Genomic DNA, 26,932 nt, shown 5'->3' on the forward strand with positions numbered 1-26,932 from the left:
ATATTTTTTTTTGCACCAAAAAATACCTAATTTAACAAAAATTTTGAAAAATTAGCAAATTTCAAAGTTTCAGTTTCTCTACTTCTGTAATACATAGTAATACCCCCAAAAATTGTGATGACTTTACATTCCCCATATGTCTACTTCATGTGTGAATTATTTTGGGAATGATATTTAATTTTTTGGGGATGTTATAAGGCTTAGAAGTTTAGAAGCAAATCTTGAAATTTTTCTGAAATTTACAAAAACTCAATTTTTAGGGACCAGTTCAGGTCTGAAGTCGCTTTGCGAGGCTTACATAAAAGAAACCACCCAAAAATGACCCCATCTAAGAAACTACACCCCTCAAGGTATTCAAAACTGATTTTACATATACAAAAGATAATAAACAGGTGGCTCACTTTGATTTGCCACGACAGGTGCACAGGTTCAAAAAACACCCCTTGGTTCTAATGGATATACAGGTCCTTCTCAGAAAATTAGCATATTGTGATAAAGTTCATTATTTTCTGTAATGTACTGATAAACATTAGACTTTCATATATTTTAGATTCATTACACACCAACTGAAGTAGTTCAAGCCTTTTATTGTTTTAATATTGATGATTTTGGCATACAGCTCATGAAAACCCAAATTTCCTATCTCAAAAAATTAGCATATTTCATCCGACCAATAAAAGAAAAGTGTTTTTAATACAAAAAAAGTCAACCTTCAAATAATTATGTTCAGTTATGCACTCAATACTTGGTCGGGAATCCTTTTGCAGAAATGACTGCTTCAATGCGGCGTGGCAAGGAGGCAATCAGCCTGTGGCACTGCTGAGGTGTTATGGAGGCCCAGGATGCTTCGATAGTGGCCTTAAGCTCATCCAGAGTGTTGGGTCTTGCGTCTCTCAACTTTCTCTTCCCAATATCCCACAGATTCTCTATGGGGTTCAGGTCAGGAGAGTTGGCAGGCCAATTGAGCACAGTAATACATGGTCAGTAAACCATTTCCCAGTGGTTTTGGCACTGTGAGCAGGTGCCAGGTCATGCTGAAAAATGAAGTCTTCATCTCCATAAAGCTTTTCAGCAGATGGAAGCATGAAGTGCTCCAAAATCTCCTGATAGGTAGCTGCATTGACCCTGCCCTTGATAAAACACAATAGACCAACACCAGCAGCTGACATGGCACCCCAGACCATCACTGACTGTGGGTACTTGACACTGGACTTCAGGCATTTTGGCATTTCCCTCTCCCCAGTCTTCCTCCAGACTCTGGCACCTTGATTTCCGAATGACATGCAACAGTCCAGTGCTGCTTCTCTGTAGCCCAGGTCAGGCGCTTCTGCCGCTGTTTCTGGTTCAAAAGTGGCTTGACCTGGGGAATGCAGCACCTGTAGCCCATTTCCTGCACACGCCTGTATACGGTGGCTCTAGATGTTTCTACTCCAGACTCAGTCCACTGCTTCCGCAGGTCCCCCAAGGTCTGGAATCGGTCCTTCTCCACAATCTTCCTCAGGGTCCGGTCACCTCTTCTCGTTGTGCAGCGTTTTCTGCCACACTTTTTCCTTCCCACAGACTTCCCACTGAGGTGCCTTGATACAGCACTCTAGGAACAGCCTATTCGTTCAGAAATTCCTTTCTGTGTCTTACCCTCTTGCTTGAGGGTGTCAATGATGGCCTTCTGGACAGCAGTCAGGTCGGCAGTCTTACCCATGATTGCGGTTTTGAGTAATGAACCAGGCTGGGAGTTTTTAAAAGCCTCAGGAATCTTTTGCAGGTGTTTAGAGTTAATTAGTTGATTCAGATGATTAGGTTAATAGCTCGTTTAGAGAACCTTTTCATGATATGCTAATTTTTTTAGATAGGAATTTGGGGTTTTCATGAGCTGTATGCCAAAATCATCAATATTAAAACAATAAAAGGCTTGAACTACTTCAGTTGGTGTGTAATGAATCTAAAATATATGAAAGTCTAATGTTTATCAGTACATTACAGAAAATAATGAACTTTATCACAATATGCTAATTTTTTGAGAAGGACCTGTATATGGATTGGATAGAACCGGCACTCAAAACAATCGGATTGTACGTGGAAATAAATTGAAATTATTTATTAAACAATAAACGCTTAATAAGCTATATTCTGTGTACATCAGAGTAAAACTCATAAAAATGACATAAAAAGCATATAAAACATATATACCAAATGAATATCTCTGATATAGAGGAATCTTAAAGGCTGGGCACAGCAGGCTGCATCCGTGTCCCCCCCCAGTTGGGTAAGGTTATTAGATCGCAGGCGTCTGTGACAAAGCAGATTGGTGTATTTGAAATATATTCAGTGGTATTTATGCATAGAAAATAATGCTATGCATAAATGGATTCAATAGTCTATATCCCACATAATCCTAAATTTATCACCATATAGGATAAAGGATAGAAGATAGTCAGATATGGTCTGTATTTTAAACCATGAATAGATTGTCCAGCATCAATCTATTCATGGTTTAAAATACAGACCATATCTGACTATCTTCTATCCTTTATCCTATACGGTGATAAATTTAGGATTATGTGGGATATAGACTATTGAATCCATTTATGCATAGCATTATTTTCTATGCATAAATACCACTGAATATATTTCAAATACACCAATCTGCTTTGTCACAGACGCCTGCGATCTAATAACCTTACCCAACTGGGGGGGACACGGATGCAGCCTGCTGTGCCCAGCCTTTAAGATTCCTCTATACCTGATTTTACATATGTTGTTAACCCTTTAGGTGTTGCACAAGAGTTATTGGCAAATGGGGATGAAATTTGAGAATTTCATTTTTCTGTCTAATATTTCATTTTTACCCATTTTTTTCCACTAACAAAGCAAGGGTTAACAGCCAAACAAGACTGTATCTTTATTGCCCTGACTCTGCAGTTTACAGAAACACCCAATATGTGGCCGTAAACTACTGTACGGCCACACAGCGGGGCGTAGAGTGAAAGGTGCGCCGTATGGTTTTTGGAAGGTTGATTTTTATGGACTGGTTTATTTACACCATGTCCCATTTGAAGCCCCCTGATGCACCCCTGGAGTAGAAACTCCCTAAAAGTGACCCCATCTAAGAAACTACACCCCTCAAGGTATTCAAAACTGGTTTTACATATGTCGTTAACCCTTGTCGTGTTGCACAAGAGTTATTGGCAAATGGGGATGAAATTAGAAAATTTCTTTTTTTGCCTTATTTTCCATTTTAACCCATGTTTTCCACTAACAAAGCAAGGGTTAACAGCCAAACAAGACTGTATCTTTATTGCCCTGACTCTGCCGTTTACAGAAACACCCAATATGTGGCCGTACACTACTGTACGGCCACACAGCGGGGCGTAGAGTGAAAGGTGCGCCGTTTGGTTTTTGGAGGGCTGATTTTTATGGACCGGTTTATTTACACAGTGTCCTGTTTCAACCCCCCTGATGCACCCCTGGAGTCGAAACTCCCTAAAAGTGACCCCATTTTGGAAACTACGGGATAAGATGGCATTTTTTGGGGGGAGTATTTTTAGGGTAAATATAATTTTTGGTTGCTCTATATTACATTTTTGTGAGGCAAGGTTACCAAAAATTTAAATTCTGATATTTCATCTCCATTTGCCATTAACTGTTGAACACCTAAAGGGTTAATAAAGTTTGTATAATCAGTTTTGAATACCTTGAGGGGTGTAGTTTCTTAGATGGGGTCAATTTTAGGCAGTTTTTACTCTAGGGGGCATCAGGGGGGCTTCAAAAGGGATATGGTGTCAATAAAAAAGGCCATCAAGATCGGCCTTCCAGAAACCATGTCGGTCCTTTCCTTTTGCGGCCTCCCTTTTACGGATACAGCAGTTTACGACTACAAATGTGGCGTTTCTGTAAACTGCAGTATCAGGGTAATAAATTTTAACTTTTGTTTGGTTGTTAACCCTTGTTTTGTTACTGGAAAAAACGGACTGAAATGGAAAAGTGCCCAAAATAGCGGTTTTGGCACTTTTTTTTTTTTTTTTTTTAACCGTGTTAATCTGGGTAGTTAGGTCATGGGATATTGTTATAGAGATTCTTACGGACGCGGCAATACCTAATAAGTCTACTTTTTTTTTTACAATTATTTAGGTTTTTGACTTATCTTTTTTGATACAACATTTTTTTTTGGGTATCTCTAAAGTCTAAGTGTCATTTTTTTTATTTTCTTTTAGCCAATTATCTTATGTGGGGGCTCATTTTTTGCGGGATGAGCGGACGGTTTTGGGGGCTATATTTTGGGGGCTATATGACTTTTTGATCGCTTGCTATTAAACTTTTTGTTATGTAAGGTGACAAAAAAAAATTTTTTTGCACCTATTTTTTATTTTATTTATTTTTTTACTGTGTTAATCTGGGGGGTTGGGTCATGGGGTATTTTTATAGAAGAGATTCTTACGGACGCGGCGATACCTAATAAGTCAACTTTTTTTACAATTATTTAGGTTTTAGACTATATTATCCTTTTTGATACCCTAAAAAAAATTTTGTATGTCTAAAGTCTGAGTCATTTTCTATTTTTTTTTTTAATCCGATTATCTTATGTGGGGGCTCATTTTTTGCGGGATGAGATGACTGTTTTATTGGCACTAATTTGGGGGCTATATGACTTTTTGATCGCTTGCTATTAAACTTTTTATTATGTAAGGTGACAAAAAACTTTTTTTGCACTTTTTTTTTTTTTTTTTCTGGACCATGTTAATCTGGGGGGTTAGGTCATGGGGCATTTTTATAGAGGAGATTATTACCGACGCGGCAATACCTATGTCTACTTTTAATAAATTATTTTAGTTTTTTTGGGTGTCTCAAGTCTGAGAACCATTTTTTTTTTTTATCCGATGTCAGTGCTAAATTGGGATATAAATTTAGCACTCCATGGAAGTGTGATACTCCCTGAAGCAACCGTCAATGCAGAGGCCCGGATGATCGGGGCATGTGTCGCATTGAGTAGTCGTGTCCTTCCGTATCCCCCTCCTGCGACACACTCTGCACTTTTTTTGGGTTCGTCCCTTCTTTCCAGTATAGGGGGACCACACCTGGAAAGTGTTGGCCAGGGACGATCCGGGCGCCTACAGTTCCCGAGGTACTCCGGCCTGCTCTTTCCCGGTCCGAAAAGATCAGGGCCTTGAGGACTGCCTCATAGAACTGGAGGAATGTCCCTGTGCTGCCAGCGCTTCGGGATAGTACAAAAGAGTTGTACATGGCAACCTGTACCAAGTAGACCGCAACTTTTTTGTACCATGCCCGGGTTTTGCGCATGGCGTTATATGGCTTGAGGACTTGATCCGAGAGATCAACTCCTCCCATATACCGATTGTAGGCGACGATACAATCGGGCTTGAGGACCGTTGGCGCGGTACCTCGCACAGGGACAGGGGTGATGCCGTTACCATGAATTGTGGACAGCATAAGGACATCCCTCTTGTCCTTATACCTGACCAGCAACAGGTTTCCAGTGGTAAGGGCACGGGTCTCACCCCTGGGGATAGGTACCTGGAGGGGGTGGGCAGGGAAGCCGCGTTGATTTTTCCTCACGGTCCCACAAGCGGACGTGGATCTGGCGGCAAGGGACTGGAAGAAGGGGATACTGGTATAAAAGTTATCCACGTACAAGTGGTAACCCTTATCCAGCAGTGGGTGCATAAGGTCCCACACAAGTTTCCCGGTAACACCCAGAGTGGGGGGACATTCTGGGGGTTGAATCCGGGAATCTCGCCCCTCGTATACACGAAATTTGTAAGTGTACCCTGAGGTACTCTCACAAATTTTGTATAGCTTCACGCCATACCTCGCCCGCTTGGAAGGCACATACTGGCGGAAAATGAGTCTCCCCTTGAACGCAATGAGAGACTCATCAACCACGACCTCCCTTCCAGGTACATAGGCCTCCATGAATTTGGCCCCAAAGTGATCGATGACCGGCCGTATCTTATACAGACGGTCATGGGCAGGATCACCTCGGGGTGGACATGCTGCATTATCGGAATAATGCAGACATTTCCGGATGGCCTCAAACCGGGAGCGTGTCATAACCGTACTGTAAAGTGGGGTCTGATATAGGACGTCCCCACTCCAGTACAGCCTGGCACTGGGTTTCTTGACCAGGCCCATATGCAGCACGAGGCCCCAAAATGTCCTCATTTCGGCTGCACTGACCGGCGTCCAGCCACCGGGCCTGGCAAAAAAGGAGCCCGGGTGTTGAGCGACGAACTGTTGGGCGTACAGATTCGTCTGCTCCACCATCAGATTTACCAGTGGGTCACTGAAAAAATGACAAAAAAAGTCATATTCAGTGTAGCCCACTGTGGAAATCTGGATTCCTGATTGGCCTACGAAATCAGGAATCACGGGCTCGTATCGCTCTGGGCTACACCAGATAAGTTCACCGGCAGGGTGCTCCGGTGGATTTAACTGGTGGGCCGGGAAACCAGTACGAGCCCCAGAGCTGCTCGTACTAGTGTGGGCCACAGGGTCCCTAACATGGCGGTCCCCTTGCTCCGCCTGGCGGCGTCTCCGCCGCCTTGGGGGCTCATCATCATCGCTAGATGATGAGGAGGATGCGGATGACAACAGGAATGTGGGGTCATCCTCATCCTCACTGGGACTCTCGGACTCGGAGGCAAGCTGGGCGTATGCCTCCTCGGCCGAGAACGTCCGGCGGGCCATAGGGGAGTGTGTCTGCGTGTATATGTGCGTGTGTGTAACTCTTTATTTGGTGTGCGTGGGCACGGGTGTTCACGAACTCACCCTAAAACTAACAGAGAAAATAAATAAACTAACTAAAAAAATGTGGGAAAAAAAAATTCTAAACTGCTGATCCACCGTCCGAAGTTGATCAGCGGTGGGGTGTGCGATGCGCTAACAGTGGCCGGACGCTAAGTGCCGGCCACAGTCAGCGTACGCAAAAAAAAAAAAACACCCCAAAAAAGGTGGGGGGGGCAAGTGGCAGCACCCCTGGGGGGTCTAGGGTCACACAGCTGTGCTGTGGACCCCAGACACCCTAACTGGGGTGATGCAATAAAAGTTCAAAAAAAACTACCTTTCCCTTTTTTTTCCCTGCCTAAACCAAACTTTCCCTAGCTGTCCCTATGTACCTGATGGGGTGCTGGGGGCAGAGATCGGGTCCTGGGGGCACAGATCGGGTGCAGGCAGCGGTGGCAGCAGACACGTGCAGGCAGCTCCTCTCTCCTCCGGCTCCGGAACACAAAAGGAGGAGGAGAGGGGCGCCTGCCTCTTTTGAATCTGCCGCCAGACCGCCCACAGACCAATCAGAAAGCGATCCTGAGTGGTGATGTCACCATCACCACTCAGGATCGCTGGATGGTGATTGGTGGAGTGAAATCACACCACCATCACCATCCTGTTCCGGGTTATCGGGTCTTCAGAGACCCGAATAACCCGGAAACGCAGAAAACCGCAGGTCTGAATTGACCTGCGGTTTTCTGCGATAGCATACATGGGGGGGGTCACCGGACCCCCCGGCGCATTTGCCCCAAGTGCCTGCTAAATGATTTGAGCAGGCACGGGGTTCCGATCGCCGCCGGACGCGCGGCGGTGATTGAAAATACATGTACGCCCTGTGTCCTTAAGGGGTTAAAGGGGTTGTCCAACTTTGGGGTATTTTTAACTGATCAGCATTGCGTTGTACCTGTTAGGCTACTTTCACACTCCTGTTTGGTTTGGATCTGTCATAGATCTGCACAGACGGATCCGTTCAGATAATACAACCGTCTGCATCTGTTCAGAACGGATCAGTTTGTGTTATCTATAACATAGCCAAAACGACGGATCCGTCTTGAACACCATTTAAAGTCAATGGAGGACGAATCCATTTTCTATGGTCAGTGAAAACGGATCCGTCCCCATTGACTTGCATTGTGTGTCAGAACGGATCCGTTTGGCTCAGTTTTGTCAGACTGACACCAAAACGGCCTCCAACGCGGAATGGAGATGGAACAGAGGCAAACTGATGCATTCTGAGCGGATCCTTTTCCATTCAGAATGCATTAGGGCAAAACTGATCCGTTTTGGACCGCCTGTGAGATCCCTGAACGGATCTCACAAACTGAAAGCCAAAACGCCAGTGTGAAAGTAACATTAAAAAGTTCATTCTCCTGTTTCCCACTTCCAAACCTCTGCATGGATGGAGGCACATGCACCACTAATGTCAATGACTGATCGCTGTGACGTGTCCCCCAAATGGTATGCCACTGCTGAAGCCAGTTAGTGGCTGCAGTGGTGCATGTGAACCCATCCATTACCAGGAATGGTGCTAGAAGACTAGTTTAGTTAAAGGGGTCACTTTAGCAAATAACTTTCTCTACATAATAAACGCTAATACAAGGCACTTACTGATGTATTGCTATCCATATTGCTTCCATCGCTGGCTGGGTTCATTTTTTTTTTCCATCGCATTATACACTGCTCGTTGCCATGGTTATGACCACCCTGTAATCTGTCAGTGGTGGCCATGCTGGCACACTATAGGAAAAAGCACCAGCCTAATTGCCCTCCCACGGTGGATTACCACTGGCCACCACTGCTGGATTACAGGGCAGTCGTAACCATGGAAACAAGCAGTGTATGTGATGGAAAAATGAATCAAGCCAGTAAAGGAGGCAATATGGATAATACATTAGTAACCGTGCTTCAGAAGGTGACCAAAATGGTCACCAATGCGACTTAGAATGTGCAGATGGCAACAAGACTTTAGTTTTGTCTCCATCTGTGACTGGAACGCAGCCACGTCGCAGCTAAATACTGCGGCGGGGCACGGGAATACATGGTTCCCTGCCCTGCTGCCGATCTGTCATAGGCTTCAGGCCTATGTGGTAGTAAAATCCCAGCGCAGGCAGGCGTGATGACGTCATCGCGCGCCTGTGTCGGGACGCAGCCTGCCTCAGCATTCCGGTCCATAACATCTGCGAGCGGGTGTCGGGACACAGGTGAGTTTTAGCTTTTTTTCTTCTTTTTTTTTTTGCCAACTTTGGGGGCACAGGAGGCCATATTGCTGAAGGGACTGTGGAGGAAAACTACTACATGGGGGGGGGGGGGTGTCAGTGTGGGGACAAATTGCTATGGGGGGATTACTGTGTGGGGGAAATTATTATATGGGGTCAGTGTGGGAGACGTTGCTATTGGGGGGCACTTCTATTACAGGGACATTTTTGGGTACACTATACAGGCATTATTACCTGGAGCACAATATAGGGTGGTATTATTACTGGGGGCATTATTATTGCTGTAGATACTATACAGTGGCGGAAATAATTATTTGACCCCTCACTGATTTTGTAAGTTTGTCCAATGACAAAAAGAAATGAAAAGTCTCAGAACAGTATCATTTCAATGGTAGGTTTATTGTAACAGTGGCAGATAGCACATCAAAAGGAAAATCGAAAAAATAACTTTAAATAAAAGATAGCAACTGATTTGCATTTCATTGAGTGAAATAAGTATTTGAACCCCTACCAACCATTAAGAGTTCTGGCTCCCACAGAGTGGTTAGACACTTCTACTCAATTAGTCACCCTCATTAAGGACACCTGTCTTAACTAGTCACCTGTATAAAAGACACCTGTCCACAGAATCAATCAATCAAGCAGACTCCAAACTCTCCAACATGGGAAAGACCAAAGAGCTGTCCAAGGATGTCAGAGACAAAATTGTAGACCTGCACAAGGCTGGAATGGGCTACAAAACCATTAGCAAGAAGCTGGGAGAGAAGGTGACAACTGTTGGTGCGATTGTTCGAAAATGGAAGGAGCACAAAATGACCATCAATCGACCTCGCTCTGGGGCTCCACGCAAGATCTCACCTCGTGGGGTGTCAATGGTTCTGAGAAAGGTGAAAAAGCATCCTAGAACTACACGGGAGGAGTTAGTTAATGACCTCAAATTAGCAGGGACCACAGTCACCAAGAAAACCATTGGAAACACATTACACCGCAATGGATTAAAATCCTGCAGGGCTCGCAAGGTCCCCCTGCTCAGGAAGGCACATGTGCAGGCCCGTCTGAAGTTTGCCAATGAACACCTGAATGATTCAGAGAGTGACTGGGAGAAGGTGCTGTGGTCTGATGAGACCAAAATAGAGCTCTTTGGCATTAACTCAACTCGCTGTGTTTGGAGGAAGAAAAATGCTGCCTATGACCCCCAAAACACCGTCCCCACCGTCAAGCATGGGGGTGGAAACATTTTGCTTTGGGGGTGTTTTTCTGCTAAGGGCACAGGACAACTTATTCGCATAAACGGGAAAATGGACGGAGCCATGTATCGTGAAATCCTGAGCGACAACCTCCTTCCCTCTGCCAGGAAACTGAAAATGGGTCGTGGATGGGTGTTCCAGCACGACAATGACCCAAAACATACAGCAAAGGCAACAAAGGAGTGGCTCAAGAAGAAGCACATTAAGGTCATGGAGTGGCCTAGTCAGTCTCCGGACCTTAATCCAATCGAAAACCTATGGAGGGAGCTCAAGCTCAGAGTTGCACAGAGACAGCCTCGAAACCTTAGGGATTTAGAGATGATCTGCAAAGAGGAGTGGACCAACATTCCTCCTAAAATGTGCGCAAACTTGGTCATCAATTACAAGAAACGTTTGACCTCTGTGCTTGCAAACAAGGGTTTTTCCACCAAGTATTAAGTCTTTTTTTGTTAGAGGGTTCAAATACTTATTTCACTCAATGAAATGCAAATCAGTTGCTATCTTTTATTTAAAGTTATTTTTTCGATTTTCCTTTTGATGTGCTATCTGCCACTGTTACAATAAACCTACCATTGAAATGATACTGTTCTGAGACTTTTCATTTCTTTGTCATTGGACAAACTTACAAAATCAGTGAGGGGTCAAATAATTATTTCCGCCACTGTAGGGACATTTGGAGTAGAACTGGCTTAGTTGCCCACAGCAACCGATCAGATTCCACCTTTCATTTTTCAGATCTCCTTTGGAAAATGAAAGGTGGAATCTGGTGGCTTTGAGCAACTTAGTTTAGTTTTCCTTTTTACAGCAGTTTGATACTGTAAATCTCCACATTTTTATGTTTTTTACATTTTTAAACACAAGTTGTTCATACATGTTCATTCTTATATACTCTACTGGCAACAAAAAAAAAACTGAAGGAGGAAGAATGTAGGTTGCTAGAATAAAAATAAATACAAAATTACGCATATAGAGATCAGCATACAAAATACCTCTATATATTAGATCCAAAACAGGTATTTCACAAATTTAGGGCTTGTTCAGACGACCGCGGTTTTGTTCCGCATCCGAGCCGCATCTTTTGCCGCTCGGGTGCTGACCCATTCACTTCAGTGGGGCCGCAAAAGATGCGGACATCACTCCGTGTGCTGTCAGCATCAGTTGCTCTGTTACATGGCCCGCAAAATTTTTTACGTTTTGCGGACAAGAATAGGCATTTCTATAACGGGCCTCCTGTTCCCTTCCGAAAATTGCGGAAGGCACACAGGTGGCATCCGTGTTTTGCGGATCCGCAATTTGCGGACCGCAAAATACGGCATGGTCGTGTGAACAAGCACTTATACTTAGTTTTGTGCATACAAAATAAATATCATATGGTCCATACACTACATACTGGATTGAATGTGTCACATTTTTCTCATTACTTTTATTTTTTCAATAAGCGATTTTCAACTGGTGCAACAGTAATATACAAGCAGAGACGCAGTGAGTAACATTGATGTATCAAGTGACTGCTGAAAAACGTACCATACTCAGTGACTGTTTACAAATACCACTTGTAACAATTGTTTTAACCCCTTGAGGACAGTTATTTTTCACCTTTTAAACCCCTAAGGACCAGCGCTGTACATGTACGGTGGGCTGATCTGGCGGGTGCAGGAGCTGTGCTCGCCCGATCAGCGGCAGGGGTCCAGCAGTCACTGATAGCCGGACCCCTGCTGTATGCACCGGCATTGGTGAAAACACAGATGCTGGCACATTAACCCTCGCACTGCCGCGGTCAGCGCTGACCACGGCATGTGCGGAATCCTGTCATCGGGTCCCCGCACTGCTGTCACGGGGACCCGATGACTTGGACGGCAGCCCGATGCCTTCCATGACAGTCTGTGAGATCCATCCCCCTGGATCTCACAGGCAGGAAGCTGTAAGTGTATTACACTATGTAATTCACTTACAGCTAATGCATTACAATACAGAAGTATTGTAATGCTTTGTAAAGGGGATCAGACCCCCAAAAGTTGAAGTCCCAGAGTGGGACAAAAAAAGTAAAAAAAGTAAAAAAAAAAAAATTGTAATTAAGTTTCATGAGGGGAAAAAAAAAGCATTCCTTTCCCAAAATAAAGTAAAAAAAGTGTGGGGGAGGGGGAAGAAAAGTAGACATATATAACCTTTTTTGTCACCTTTCATCACTAAAAACTAAGTGATCAAAAAGGCGTATACCCCCCAACATATTACCAATCTAACCGTCAACAAAAACAATTAGGTATCGCCACGTCTAACAACCTGCTCTATAAAAATACCACATGACCGAACCCCTGTCAAAAAAGCTATTTTTTGTCACTTTACATCACAAAAAGTGTGATAGCAAGCGATCAAAAAGTCATATGCACCCCAAAATAGTGCCAATCAAACTTTCATCTCATCCCTCAAAAATGAGCGCCTACCCAAGACAATCATCCAAAAAATAAGAAAACTATGGCTCTCAGACTATGGAGACACTAAAACATGATCGATTGATTTTTTTATTTTTTTTTTCAAAAATGATATTTTTGTGTAAAACCTTAAATAAAAAAATAAGAGTATACATATTAGGTATTGCCACGTCTGTAAGGACCTGCTCTATAAAAATATCACATGATAAAAATAAAAGAAGTGTCAAAAAGGCAATTTTTTTTGGGTCACCTTACATCACAAAAAGTGTAATACTAAGTGATCCAAAAGGCATATGTACCCTAAAATAGTACCAGTCATCTCATACCGAAAAAAATGAGCACCTACATAAGAAAGTCGCCTAAAAAACAAGCTTTCAGAATATGTAGACACTAAAAAATCTTTTTTATATATTTTTTTTAAACCCCTTAAGGACTCAGGGCGTACCGGTACGTCCTAAGTTTAAATAGCGATTGCGGCGCCCCGGGGGTTAATCTGAACAGGATGCCGGCTGAAATCATTCGGCCGGCATCCTGTCACAACGCCAGGAGGGGTCGCAGCAAACCCCCCCCCCCCCCCCGTGTCGGTGATTGCAGCAAACCGCAGGTCAATTCAGACCTGCGGTTTGCTGCGCTTTCTGCAGTTTCTGATCCCCGCTGTCAGGGTCAGAAACTTTAGTGTGCCTAAAATAAAGATTTTGCACCCCTGCATGATTTTATGCCAGCGGGTGGTGCAGGGGGGGGGGGGGGGGTTGTGGGCTTTGCGGGAGGCGGGCGGTGCGGCAAGCGGGATCGCAATCCCCCGCCCGCCTCCTCTTGAAAATTCGTTGGTGTACAGTGGTTGTACCAGAGTGTCAGCACATTGCTGACACTCTCGCATAAACGGCTGACATCTGTGCAGATGTCAGCTGTTTAACCCTTAACATACCGCGGTCCGTACGGACCGTGGTATGGAAAAGGTTAACTGTCAGGGGGCTCCCTCCCTCTCCCATCGGAGGGCTGCTGTGCCTTTGCAGCCCCCAGACAGGATGGGGTGACAGAGGTAGGGAGCCCCCCTCCTTACCCTTCCCCGTCTGAGAAGTTGTGGCCAGAACTGAGCAGACGGGGAAGGTTCCCATGGCAACAGGACGCCTTCTCAGGCATCCTGCTGTCCATGGTGCTAAAGGCATAGATCTGTTCAGACAAAGTGTAAGTAAAATATAGTACAGTACACTATATAGTGTACTGTATTATACAGACATCAGACCAACTGGATCTTCAAGAACCAAGTGGGTCTGGGTCAAAAAAAGTGAAAGAAGTGAAAAAAGTTAAGATAAAAAAAAAAACATATCACTGAATAAAAAAAAAAAAAAAAATACACTACACATATTAGGTATCGCCGTGTCCTTAATGACCTTATCTATAAAACGGTCATGTTACTTTCCCCGCACGGTGAACGCCATAAAAATAAAAAAATTAAAACTATGAGAAAATTGAAATTTTGCCCATCTTACTTCCCAAAAAAGGTAATAAAAGTGATAAAAAAAGTCGCATGTACGCCAAAATAGTACCAATCAAACCGTCATTTCATCCCGCAAAAATCATACCCTACCCAAGATAATTGCCCAAAAACTCAAAAATGAAATCATTGTGTAAATCTTACATAAATAAAAATAAAGTATACATATTGGGTATCGCCGCGTCCGTATCGACTGGCTCTATAAAAATATCACATGACCTAAACCCTCAAATGACCACCGTAAAAAAAATAAAAACGGTGTAAAAAAAACCCCATTTTTTGTCATCTTGCGTCACAAAAAGTATAATGGCAAGCGATCAAAAAGTCATTTGCACCCCAAAATAGTGCCAATCAAACCGTCATCTCATCCCGCAAAAAATAAGATAATCGCCCAAAAACTGAAAACTATGGCTCTTAGACTATGGAGACACTAAAACATTTTTTTTGTTTTAAAAATGAAGTCATTGTATAAAACTTACATAAATAAAAAAGATTGTATACATATTAGGTATCACCGCGTCGTGACAACCTGCTCTATAAAATTACCACATGATCTAAACTGTCAGATGAATGTTGTAAATAACAAAAAAAGTTAGTTGCCGCAAACTAGTACCTTGTACCCTAAACTAGTACCAACAATACTGCCACCCTATCCCGTAGTTTCTAAAATGGAGTCACTTTTTTTGGAGTTTCTACTCTAGGGATGCATCAGGGGGCTTCAAATGGGACATGGTGTCAAAAAAACAGTCCAGCAAAATCTGGCTTCCAAAAACCATACGGCGCACCTTTCCCTCTACGCCCTACTGTGTTGCCGTACCGTAGTTTACGGCCACATATGGGGTGTTTCTGTAAAAGGCAGAGTCAGGGCAATAAAGATAGTCTTGTTTGGCTTTTAGCCCTTGCTTTGTTAGTGGAAAAAATGGGTTAAAATTGAAAATTAGGCAAAAAAATGAAATTCTCAAATTTCATCCCCATTTGCCAATAACTCTTGTGCAACACCTAAAGGGTTAATGAAGTTTGTAAAATCAGTTTTGAATACCTTGAGGGGTGTAGTTTATAGAATGGGGTCATTTTTGGGCGGTTTCTATTTAAGCCTCGCAAAGTGACTTCAGACCTGTAGTGGTCCCTAAAAATTGGGTTTTTGTAAATTTCTGAAAAATTTCAAGATTTGCTTCTAAACTTCTAAGCCTTGTAACATCCCCAAAAAATAAAATATCATTCCCAAAATAATTCAACATGAAGTAGACATATGGGGAATGTAAAGTCATCACAATTTTTGGTGGTATTACTATGTATTGCAGAAGTAGAGAAACAAACTTTGAAATTTCCAAATTTTTGGTAAATTAGGTATTATATTATTTTTTTACTTTTTTTTCGTCACATATTGTACTTCATGACACTGGTAAAACGATCTCAGAATGGCCTGGATAAGTCAGTGTTTTAAAGTTATCAGCACTTAGTGACACTGGTCAGATTTGCAAAAAATAGCCAAGTACTTAAAGTGAAATAGAGCTGAGTTCAAACCGTCATCTCATCCCGCAAAAAATGAGACCCTACGTAAGATAATCGCCCAAAAACTGAAAACTATGTATCTTGGACTATGGAGACACTAAAACATTTTTTGGGCTTTAAAAATGAAGTCATTGTATAAAACTTGCATAAATAAAAAAAAATTGTATACATATTGGGTATCGCCATGTCCGTTAAATGCTTTATGTAAAACTGAAACAAATAACCAAAAAAGTCATATTTGGTATTGTCGCGTCCGTAACAAACTGCTCTACAAAAATAGCACATGATCAAACCTGTCAGATGAACATTGTAAATAAAAACTGTGCCAAAACAGATTTTTTTTTTTTTTTTTACCTTGCCTCACAAAAAGTATAATATAGAGCAACCAAAAATCATTTGTACCCTAAAATAATACCAACAAAACTGCCACCTTATCCCGTAGTATTTTTTGGCTGTTAACTCTTGCTTTGTTACTGGAAAAAATTGATTAACATGGAAAATCTGCCAAGTGATTCTGAAAATTCATCTACATTTTCCTTCAATTCTTGTGGAACACCTAAAGGGTTAAGAAAGAGAAAACATTGAATACCTTGAGGGGTGTAGCTTCTAAAATAGGGCCATTTATAAGTGGTTTTGGATTTATGTACGCCTCACAAAGTGACTTCAGACCTGAACTGGTCCTTTTAAAAGGTAGGTTTTGTAAACTGTCTGAAAAATTTCAAGATTTGCTATTAAACTTTTATAAGCCTTCTCACATCCTAAAAAAAAAAAAAGTCATTTTACTAAATGATCCAAACATGAAGTATACATATGGGAAATGTAAAGTAATAACTATTATGTGAGGTATCCCTATCTGTTTTAAAAGCAGAGAAATTGAAATTTACAAAATTGCTAATTTTTCCAAAGTTTTGGTAAACTTGGTATTTTTTCATAAATAAAAATGAAATATTTTGACTCAATTTTACCACTGTCATGAAGTACAATTTGTGACGAAAAAACAGTCTCAGAATGGCTTGGATAAGTAAAAGCGTTTTAAAGTTATGATAAAGTGACACGTCAGATTTCCAAAAAATGGCAGGGTCCAGAAGAGGACCAGGCCTTTTTTTTTGCAAATCTGGCGTGTGCCTTTATGTGGAGATAACCTTAAAACGCTTTAACTTATCCAAGCGATTCTGAGATTATTTTCTTGTCACACATCGTAGTTCGTGACAGTGGTAAATTTAAGTAAAAATATATATATTTTTTTTTATAAAGAATTCCTAATTTACCAGCAATTTGGAAAAATTAGCAACTTTCCAAATTTTTATTTCTCTACTTTTTAAAACGGATAGTAATACCTCCTAAAATAGTTACTTTACATTTACCATATGTCTACTTCATGTTTGGATCATTTTGTAATTGCCATTTTATTTTTTTATGTTAGGTTTAGAAGCAAATATTTAAATTTTTAAGAAAATTTCTAAAAACCCACTATTTTAAGAACCAGTTCAGTTATGAAGTCACTGATTCTAGGCAGGGCTTACATATTAGAAAACACCCATAAAGGACCCAGTTTTAGAAACTACACGCTTCAAGGTATTCAAATCAGATTTTACAAACTTCGTTAACCCTTTAGGTGTTCCACAAGATTTTCAATTTGAATCCATTTGTTCTGTAACACATTAAGGGCTAACAGCCAAAACTCAATGTTTATTACCCTGATTCTGTAGTTTACAGAAACACCCCACATGTAGTCAGAAATTGACATATGGGTGCATAGATATGAGAGAAAAAAATGTAGAGGGTTAATCACAAGACTTACTTGGAACCCAATCCAAGAAGTCTATATAATTACTTGCAGGGCGCCAAAGGAGGAAAGAGCAGAGAATACGGTAGGGTAATCGGTAGGCAGCCGAATGTGGTCGGTAGTGTGAACTGGTTCAACACCTACATGGAGTGAAAGAGGAAAAATAAAGTAAGTGACCACAGTGTGAGGCGCCAGTCGAGAAAGGGAACAGTAGCTGAAAAATATATGTATATTTTTTGACCCTATAGATCAATGATAATGGTACCGGAGGTATCGAGATTTTAGACTAGTTATTGGTCAATGGATAGCAGTAAAAGCAATCTGGAGGGTGCAACACGGGATTAGACCCTGAGCATTCAAATCCTGAATAGGCTGAGTAGACAAAATCTGGAAACAATAAAAATCACACTGGTGGTCCTAGGTTTAAGACCCATACAGGGTCAATCCAAATGCATAAAAATGTATATAAATATAAATACATATAGTAGATTTAAAATCAATAGATAATAATAGTCACTACTCACTTCACAGGGAGGAAATTTTTGAGGGATAAAGCTCAAGACACCCAAAAAGAATTTCCTCCCAATCCTGGGGCGCTTCAAAGGTCTTAGGAAGAGGCGGCAGTTCCACACTTGGTACTTCTTGCAAATTCCTTTATTTCCAATAACACAAGAAAAATAGAGCTCTACGCGTTTCGGGGCACAAAGTAAGTCCCCTTCATCAGGAGCAGGGTGATAATACATAAGACAGACAGACATTTTATACCTAAAGTGTGAGATCAAACAATATGGTATCCTGGGGTTGGAGTGTCACTTCCGGGTCAAACATTGATGAAGTAATTATTGCCTAACTTTTTTTTGGGGCAGTTGAAGTGCGGCCAGAGGCCACACCATTTATTCCATATCTAGTTATATGATGTGGGTTTTATAGTGTGGGTCCTTTACCTTTAGAACCTGAAGCTGGAAGGCCAAAGGAGCGGAGTGTGCCGTGGGACCACTTCCGGTCTGTGGAACGCACCGCTGGAGCGCACGTTGGGTGAGTGCGCATGTGCCAGGTGAAATGCCGGGAATGTAGCGCATATGACCTGGCGTGCTTGGCGTAATGACGTCTTGGTGTCCCGCCCCATGTATCTGTTGAAGGGGAGGTGTGGAACGCAAAGTGCGTTCCACTCACGGCCTCGCATTGTTGTGGAAATCAGATACTGAATTATAGTGTCCTTGCGGGCGTATATGTTTAAAGAATGGAAGACTATAGGCATGATGATAATAAATATCTGGAAAATGGATGGGTGCATATGTGAATGAAAGGGTATATATATGAAGGGATATCATAGGGAAATCAATCGATATAACTAAAAGATGGGTGTATATACAAAAATGGGTATATATGAAACCGGTACAAAAATGAATGAACAGGTGTATATAAAAATGAAAGAATAGGTGTATAAAAAAATTAATGAATGTTTGTATATAGAAAAAGGGATGGGTATATATATATATATATATATATATATATATATATATATATATATATATATATAATATAAAAAAAGAGAAAATTGGACTACTGTGTATATATCTCTCAGGGGAAAATAAAATTAATTCCTAGAAAATGAATGGATATATATCTAAAAAGTGTGTGTGTGTATATGTATATATATATATATATATATATATATATATATATATATATATATATATATATATATATATATATATATATATATAGTAAAAAAAAAAAGGGGGGGAGACAGAGTGAGCAAGTTGAATTGCTGTGTGTGTGTGTGTATATATATATATATATATATATATATATATATATATATATATATATATATATATATATATATATATATATATTTTATTATTCAAGGCCCCTAGGGGATTAGGTCCTGGGATTCCAATAATAAGGGGAAAGTATATAAATATATATAAAAGCATAAATTCTTGCGATACATAAACTGTGTATGCATAAAATAAATATATATATATATATATATATATAACAATGCATGTAATATGTTTAAAATATATAAAGAATAAACATATAAATAAATAAAACACACATATATATGGATCAACTCGATAAATGGGTAATAGATAATAAATAAAAAATAAAAAAATAAGTAAAAATAAAAAAATTCACATTTGAGGGGTAATTGGTTTCGTAAATGAATTCAAACTTCAGAGATCAGTAATTAGTGTATTCGAGGGTTTCGTTAAGGCCGAAGGGGGACAGCGTGTTCAAACGATAGATCCAGTACATTTCTTTGCGTGACAAACACTGATATGACTGGGGTACCCATTCGAGGGGTGTGACCCTTAGGAGTGCTGTGTTGCTGTTGTGGGACTCATGGAAGTGTTTGGGGATACTGTGTGTGAAGATCTGTCTTTTTATGTTCGAGCGGTGCTCGTTCATGCGTTCCCTTAGAGTCTGTGTAGTTCTTCCTACATAGAAGAGCTTACAGGGGCATTCTAATAAATAGATGACAGATCTTGTCCCACAATTCATATTGTGTCTTAGGGTATAGGTATCGTTGGTACCTGGGATTTTAATTTCTGTTGTTCCATGGGCTATCATCTGACAGCATTTACATCTTTTCGTTCCACATTTAAAGACCCCTTTGATAATGTCCTTGTGGTTGTTTATTTTATTTTTTACAAAATTCGGACACAAAGGCGCCAGAATATTTTTCAAAGTGGGTGCCCTTTTTTTTTAGGCAACAAGGCTTCGGTTTGGCTTAGCTTTAGGGATCTTTTCATAGAAATCCTGAACTAGGGATCTGGGGTAACCCTTCTCTTTGAAGCGGGTCTGAAGAATAGACAGTTGCTCACGGAGAACTAAGTTATCGGAGCAATTCCTTCTGATCTGCTTCATTTGGCTGAATGGTATGTTCCTTTTCCATTTGGCAAAATGACAACTTTTGAATTCCAGGTAGCTGTTAGCGTCTACCTTTTTTAAAATGAGTCCCCCGTAGTGATGGTATCAGAATCGGATTCCAAAGGATGTCCAAAAAGATAGCTTTAGTGGGATGTTGTTCCATGGTGAAGGTTAGACCCCAATCGTTCATATTGAGCTCGTTAAAAAAGTGTGTGAGTTCTTCACTGTTTCCTTCCCAGATGAACAACATGTCGTCTATATAGCGTTTATAGAATCTTATTTTGGTGTGAGAAAGTAGGCCGAACTGTTTCTCAAACATCCCCATAAATAAGTTCCCATACGATGGGGCAAACTTAGTTCCCATCGCAGTACCTTTTGTTTGAATGTAAAATTGGTCATTGAAATTGAAGTAATTATGTAGTAAAATAAATTCTATTGAATTCAAAACAAATTATTTTTGTGTATCCGGCATGGAGGAATCTTGGCTGAGGTAATGTCTGACTCCTGCTATCCCAAATTCATGTTTGATATTGCTGTACAAGGAGGTTACATCTAGTGTTACCCAGATATACTCATTCTGCCACTGGAAGTCTTGTAGAAGCTTAATAAGGTGAGGGCTATCTTTAAGGTATGAAGGTAAAGATTGAACATGCTTTTGTAGAAAGAAATCTACATATGCTGAAAGATTTGAAGTCAGTGAATTTATACCAGAGATTATGGGACGGCCTGGGGGGTTATCGAGTGATTTGTGGATCTTAGGAAGGAAATAAAATTTGGCTAAAGATGGGTGAGACGGAGAGAAAAAGAGTTTTTCTTTTTTGTTGATAATATTCGATTGGAAGCCTTGCTCTACCAGTATTGTTAGGGCCTTTTTGAAGATATTGGTTGGATCTTCTATGAGGATTCTGTAATACTCCGGATCGGATAAAATCCTGTTGGCTTCGGTTAGATAATAATCGGTGTTAAGGATAACTACTCCCCCTCCTTTATCCGCATTTTTGATCGTGATGTCTTTATTATTTTTGAGTGTTTTTAGGGCCCTCTTCTGCTGGTTTTTAAATTCTGCCCTCTGGTTTTGATCTTGTTATTTTCACATAAATTTTTAAAGTCATCAAGGACCATTGTGTAATAGCTCTCTAATTGGGGGGCCTCGGTGTTCTATAGGATAAAATGTAGAATTCCTTTGTAGGTTGGATGGTATGGGGGGAGGTGATTTAGATAGTGTTTTCTCATTATTAGAATCCGAAGAGTACTCGTCGGGTGTATCAGTGTTCCCTACTTGTGGTGTAGTAAGTTCCTTTATTCTAAAATGGCATTTTAGAGTGAGTTTCCTAATGAATTTGTTTCAATCAATAAAAAGTTCAAATCTGGTGCGTTGGCGGGACAAAAGGATAGTCCTTCACTTAAAATTTTTATCTCGTCAGGTAGAAAGGTGTGACTAGAGAGGTTAAAAATACCCTTTTTCCTTTCTAGTTCTTTGTTGTTGGCGTAACCAGTATCGCCTGAGGGGGGGGGGGATTGAGATGGTGTCGACTGTTGGAGGTTTAGGGTTTTTAGGTAGTGGGTCTTTGGTTTCTTCTTTTCTGGTGCGTCTGGATTTTCCTCCTCTGCATCCTCTGGTCCTTCTTTTGGACGTTTTCTGGAGCTGGCTACGGGGGTGAAGAAGTGTGTAATCTTCAAATTTCTCTTTGCTTGAGGGGAAATTTTTGATATTAGGTTGGTTGGAGTGAAAAAGGGACTGATCGATTGAAAAGAGGTTAGTGTGACTCGCACAGGAGGGGTCAATCCTGGCGGGGGGGACTTTTCTGGTATTACAAGTCTTAAAAAAGGACTGTCCGAAAGATTAGTAGGGAGTGTTAGAAAAGTTTCTGACTGTGCAGTGGAATTGGAGTAGGTGGAGATATTGAGTAACGTAGACCCTTGGGTGGTAGGTGGATCTTCTGAATCCAATGTTATATGTGTGGCTATGGGCAGGTCATCTGGTGTTGCTGATGACATAGTACCTGATTTTTTTTTTTTTTAATATATATAGGGGTTCAGGAGTGGTGTATATGGAAAAATCTCCAGGGGTGTGGTCCACCAATGTAGTACCGGAGCTCTTATCGGTGGGTGGGGATCCATAAGTGGGGAGCTCTCCAACTGTATCTCGAGGAGTGATTGGAGAGAATTTGATCAGATTCATAATTGGGTTTTTTGTATTATTATTACCTCTATCTAATGAGTTTGTTATTTCTGCATATTAGCCACATTTATAGATTTAGATGTAAACAGTTTAGCGGTGTCGGTGGGATGTATCTGAATTTTATCAGAGTCTACCGGTCTGTATGGTTTTTGGAACTTGCTGTTCACAAAGGTCTTAGTATGATGTGATACTGTTGCAGCCGAAGCAATGGTATGATGGTGCACTGTGTTGGCCCGATCAGAGTTGGCCCGTTCAGTAGAATAAGACTTGTAAGAAGGATCATAGGATAGGGTGTGCAGGGGGGGGGGAGATCTATAATTGGTTTTCCTTTCCCATGTCCTAATTCTGTCTGTTTTATAGTCAGAAAGGTCTCTGAGTAGTTTTCTACACTTGGTCCGGACCTCATTATATTCAAATATTCTCAGTGTTATCCCCATTTGAGAATTTTTACTGTGTGTTTCTATTGAAGCCATGTTATAATTGAGTATTTGTTTACTTTATTTGTGCCCCGAAACATGTAGAGCTCTATTTTTCCTGTGTTATTGGAAATAAAGGAATTTGCAAGAAGTACCAAGTGTGGAACTGCCGCCTCTTCCTAAGACCTTTTGAAGCGCCCCAGGATTGAGAGGAAATTATTTTTGGGTGTCTTGAGCTTTATCCCTCAAATTTCCTCCCTGTGAAGTGAGTAGTGACTATTATTATCTATTGATTTTAAATCTACTATATGTATTTATATTTATATACATTTTTATGCATTCGGATTGACCCTGTATGGGTCTTAAACCTAGGATCACCAGTGTGATTTTTATTGTTTCCAGATTTTGTCTACTCAGCCTATTCAGGATTTGAATGCTCAGGGTTTAATCCCGTGTTGCACCCTCCAGATTGCTTTTACTGCTATCCATTGACCAATAACTAGTCTAAAATCTCGATACCTCCGGTACCATTATCATTGATCTATAGGGTCAAAAAATATACATATTTTTCAGCTACTGTCATTGTTGCTGTTCCCTTTCTCGACTGGCGCCTCACACTGTGGTCACTTACTTTATTTTTCCTCTCTTTCACTCCATATGGGTGCATAGCAGGGTTCAGAATGGAAGGAGCACCATATGGCTTTTGGAGAGCAGATTTAGCCGGAATGGTAATTGGGAGCTTTGTCGCATATGAAGACACCCTGAGGTGGCCATACAGTGGAAACCCCCAAAAAGTGACCCCATTTTGGAAACTACACCCCCTCAAGGAATCTTTCAAGGTGTATAGTGAGCACTTTGACCTCAACTGTGTTTCCTAGAATCATTATTCTAATCGTTTTCAGCAGTGAAAATGAAAAATAAAATAAAAATTTTCAATAAAAATTTGCTTTACACCCACATTTTTCCCTTTCACAAAGGGTAACAGGACAAAAAGCACCCCACATTTTGTTCCCCAATTTCCCCAGAATACAGCAACACCACATATGTGGTCAAAAACTGATGTCTGGGCGCACAGCAGGGCTCTATAGGTAAACTGCAAAATATGGATTTTGCAGGCCTGAATTGGCAGACATGGATTTTAGGTGCCATGTCGCATGTAAAAAATTCCTGAGATCCCCAGAAATTAAAAGCACCAAGAAGTGACCCTATTTTGGAATGGGCACCTTTTGAACTAACAGGTGTTTCAAAAAAGACAAACCCTTGTCAAAGTGTTTAAAAGCACACGGCTGTAAAAATTAAAAATTACTATCAGACCATATTTTTCACTTTCACAAGGGTTACAGGAGAAAATGGACCCCATGTGTTACCCATTTTCTCTCCATTATGACAACACCCCATATGTGCTTGTAGCCAGCTGTATGGGCGCACAGCAGGGCTCTAGAGGAAAACTGCAAAATATGGATTTTGCAAGTCTGGATTGGCAGACATGGATTTTAGGTGCCATGTCGCATGTAGAAAATTCCTGAGGTCCACAGAAATTAAAAACTCCAAGAAGTGACCCCATTTTGGAAAGTGCACCCCCTGTACACACATTTTAAGGGGTGGAAAGGGCACCTTTTGAACTAACAGGTGTTTCACAGAAATGAATATGTAGTGGTTAGTGAAAAGTGGATATTTAAGCTATTTTCACTAATGGCTCGTTCACACAAACTTTTTTTTGTGTTCCATATAAGGAACCATTCATTTCAATGGGTCCGCAAAAGATGTGGACAGCACTCCCTGTGCTGTCCGCATGCGTTGCTCTGTTCCGTAGCCCCGCAAAAAATTGAGTCCTGTCCTATTGTCCGTTTTGCGGAGAAGAATAGGCATTTCTATAATGGGCCTCCTGTTTTGTTCTGCAAATTGCGGAAGGAACACAGACTGCATCCGTTTTTTGCAGTAAGTAATACTTACCACAGGGTACACAAAGGATGGAAATAAATTAATATTCCATGGATGTGTTGTAGGTTTTGAAACAATCCTACATGCACAGGCCAGGTTTCGCATTGATAAATTGTGTCTTTCCTTATCCCCCTTTTGGAACACACACTGCATATTTTTTAGGTCTTTCCCTTCTGGGGGACTTGACCTGGAAAATGTTGCCCTGGTACAACACAGGCACCATGACTTCCTAAAGTACTGGGGCCCTCCCTGGCCTGGCTTTGAAAAATTAGGGCCTTGATAACCACCTCTTGGAACTGAAGGAAAGTTCCGGTGTGGCCTGCAGATTGAAAAAGAACGCATGCATTGTGTACATTGCTGTCTGTATGAGGTGCACGGACAGCTTTTTGTACCACACTTCAGAACTTGATCTGAAAGATCAACCCCTCCCATGTGCCTGTTGTTGTAATCAAGGATGTAAACTTGTTTAGGGACAGTGGTAACTTGTTCAGGAGCAGGGGAGCTGGTGTTACTGTGAATGGTGGTCAGTAAAAGGACATCTCTTTTGTCCTTGTACTTAACAGCCAGCATGTTTTCATGAAGGAGAGCTCTGATTTCACCCATTCTCAGTGGTTGCCCTACCAGGGATCTAGTAGCACCTCTCTGATTTTTACGTACTGTGCCGCAAGCCACAGTACCTCTGGCAGTTAGGGACATGAATAGGGGTATACTGGTATAATAGTTATCCACATAGGAGGTGGTAACCCTTATCTAACCCTCCCTTCGAAAAGTACTAGGGAGTCTCCCCCGACGTAGCATGTGGGCGAGGGAGACTCCCTCCCCCACCTGCTGCCTTGATACGCCGCTGAACCACTGACCTACCGCCGTTCATCATCCAACTGTCTTGCTCGCACTACTGACCTGCCGCTGTTCATCATCTGACTGTCTTGTTCCTGCTGAACATGCTGAGGTGTACAGGTGGCTGAATCGGAGCTGATCGTTGGGCCGAGACTGAAGGAAGGCTGAGTCGACTTGGTGGTTCTTGAGTGCCCTCCCCCCCCCTCTGTGAATGTGACGTGAGATGTGTGCCTCTCTTTTTGCCTGGAGATCTGGAGGTCTGTTGTTTTGGCAATCCGGGACAGCAGTGGAGAGAGGGAGCAGGCTGGGGACTGTTGGAAGGGGGTCACGGAACGGGTCCTAAAGGTATACACGTGGGATCTGTGTGGCGCCCTCTCCCCCCCGAAGGTCTGCGGAAAGTTTTGTGGAGAACTTCTCAATTAGCTGAGTTATGAAATTTGACTGCTATTGATTTGCATGATACTAACAGTTTGAGCGGCTAACACTATAAATATTGGAACCTGATACTGGGTATACTGCTCAAAATGAAATGGCTGGATGAACTGATGGTCTGAATTAACCTGATTAACACTGCAAATCAATTAAGCGAGTGTTACTGATCTCCATGTTTAATTGTCCTTGCTGTGAATTTTAAAATCATGACAGCCCTGCCATACGCTATACACTCACCTAAAGAATTATTAGGAACACCATACTAATACGGTGTTGGACCCCCTTTTGCCTTCAGAACTGCCTTAATTCTACGTGGCATTGATTCAACAAGGTGCTGATAGCATTCTTTAGAAATCTTGGCCCATATTGATAGGATAGCATCTTGCAGTTGATGGAGATTTGAGGGATGCACATACAGGGCACAAAGCTCCTGTTCCACCACATCCCAAAGATGCTCTATTGAGTTGAGATCTGGTGACTGTGGGGGCCATTTTAGTATAGTGAACTCATTGTCATGTTCAAGAAACCAATTTGAAATGATTCGAGCTTTGTGACATGGTGCATTATCCTGCTGGAAGTGGCCATCAGAGGATGGGTACATGGTGGTCATGAAGGGATGGACATGGTCAGAAACAATGCTCAGGTAGCCTGTGGCATTTAAATGATGGCCAATTGGCACTAAGGGACCTAAAGTGTGCCCAGAAAACATCCCCCACACCATTACACCACCAGCTTGCACAGTGGTAACAAGGCATGATGGATACATGTTCTCATTCTGT

General features: G+C 41.4%; 1 protein-coding gene across 3 annotated transcripts in view; it reads right to left on the reverse strand.

Moving 5' to 3' along the window:
- Positions 1 to 26,932, reverse strand: part of DDX60 (DExD/H-box helicase 60) — a 646,547-nt gene that overhangs the window by 4,987 nt on the left and 614,628 nt on the right. The gene's annotated exons all lie outside the window — the stretch shown is intronic.

This window comes from Bufo gargarizans, chromosome 1, assembly GCF_014858855.1.
Source record: "Bufo gargarizans isolate SCDJY-AF-19 chromosome 1, ASM1485885v1, whole genome shotgun sequence".
Lineage (NCBI taxonomy): Eukaryota > Metazoa > Chordata > Amphibia > Anura > Bufonidae > Bufo > Bufo gargarizans.